The sequence below is a fragment of the Sardina pilchardus genome, chromosome 8 (genome assembly GCF_963854185.1).
Source record: "Sardina pilchardus chromosome 8, fSarPil1.1, whole genome shotgun sequence".
In the NCBI taxonomy this organism is placed as follows: domain Eukaryota; kingdom Metazoa; phylum Chordata; class Actinopteri; order Clupeiformes; family Clupeidae; genus Sardina; species Sardina pilchardus.
The window spans coordinates 22,090,419-22,092,396 of record NC_085001.1 but is presented as its reverse complement, the minus strand read 5'-3'; positions in this window follow the sequence as shown (position 1 = coordinate 22,092,396).

Below are 1,978 nucleotides of genomic sequence, written 5' to 3'. Positions count from 1 at the left end.
GAAGGGAGATACAAAGGCACAGCAGATGTGTGGATCAATACTGATCAAGGATATTGATCACCTGGTTGTAAATGGGAACATGTAAAATAGATTTGTCTGCAGACATTTAGAAGCTCTATTTAGTGTCTGTTTTTTTTATAATAAGATGATCCATATAGGCTATTTGTGCTGCATTATCCATTAGTCCTCCCTCTTTTTTATATTGAATACTAATGTTTTTTTTTTTTTTTTTTCAATCAAAGGTGAAACACAGTAAACACATAAACACAACATACAGTATTCATTCTGAAATTATATGCAACATACAGTCAAGCAATTGCAATTGTACACTATTGTATTTTTAATTACATTGTATAGGCTAATTTATTTCTAATTACATTCATAATCTACTTTACACTTTTCTTACTTTTGCAAAGATTGACCAGCATGTGGTCATTAATAAGGACAGGTGAACAAGAGTAGCTTGGACTCTAAGTAGGTTAACCTATAAGGGTCATGTGTTGGCTTAGTCTCAACAGGTAAATCATTCCCCCATCTCTCTTCAGCTCATCTGCCTGTGGTCAGGAGAGCCCATTCCTCAGGCCATACTGGAGCCACATGAAGGCACTAAACTGGGGATGAATAGGTGAACGTGTGCACTTTGAAGCTCCGACTGTCTCAAGGCAACAGCCGTCTTGACCAGGTGCAGCACACTCGCATGCCATGTGTCTGTTACCGACACATTTCCTGGAAATTATGTATAATGAGAGAGGAGATTAAGAGGTTATTAGGAAACAAAGAGGAATAATGCTAGTGCTAATCACACTAATCAGTATGTTATTCTGGATTATTCTTTGAGTCTGTGAGTACAGTATTTTTTTTATTATTTTTTTTTTACTGTAAAATGGGTTTTTTTTCTGCTCCTTTTGATAGTCTCTAATCTGAGTCGTATCAAAGCGTCATGGTGACCAGAACTCTCCCTTCTGTCTCTGGACAAAGATGTGCTCATGCATCAAATGAGCTGTAATGCAAACAGACCCCACAGCAGGACTGGTACGAGACATCAAACAGCAACAATACTGGCAGACAGCTGATTATTTCCCATTGATAAGCCCCACCAACGCCTCCCGAGGCAATCTCTGTAATCCTTTAATAAAGTAGTATGTATTGGCATGACAGTGGAAACTTGGATGACATGCTCTCAGCAGCTTTTGATGAGAGGCTATTGACCAGTCCTCTGATGACTAGATGACAAGGACGGGAACTAATCCAAGTCATCTCATAAAAATGGACTAGAACAGCTGTCACATGGGTCTATGACCATGAAAAAAACACAGCTATCCAGCATGCAGTTTTTCTCAGAGGCAAAGCAGTTTGGTCATGACAGATGAGTGTTGTTACAAAAACAAAACATGTCAGCAAGAAAAAAGTGGATGACAGTTCAATGTAATGTCATGCACACACATTACTCCATAACAGTGATCCAAATCAGAGTTTTAGTCTAAAATTGTTTTTTTTCGCTGTTTAGGGTAAAACATTTCCCACTGGGTTCTCTTCATTGTCAGATAACATTATGGGATGGCGTATAATTTTCATAACACATCAAACTCAACTGACCCCTGTAGCCTGGGAAAACATTGCCTAGTTGACTGTTAAGAGGGTGTCTGGCACAGAAAGAGGTGAGGTTGCGTGTGAAACGGCAGTTTATCTTCTGTGTCTGATTACAATGGCACTGCATCTGCCGTATCTGCAGGTGTGGCAGAGCAACCATCACGTAAACCAACCCCATGGAGGGCGGCTGGCTTTCCTCACACAGAGTTCAGACAGCTGCCGACTCAACCTGCTTGCTTCATTTGCAAGCGTCCAACTAGAAGGATCCATAAGTCCGTTGTGTGTTGCTTTTACTGTAAGCTGCACCACTTGTTCACATTTTTACTGAATGCTGCTGGCTAGAGAAATATCTGTGCGTGTGATTGTTTATGTCTGTCTCTTTGTTTGT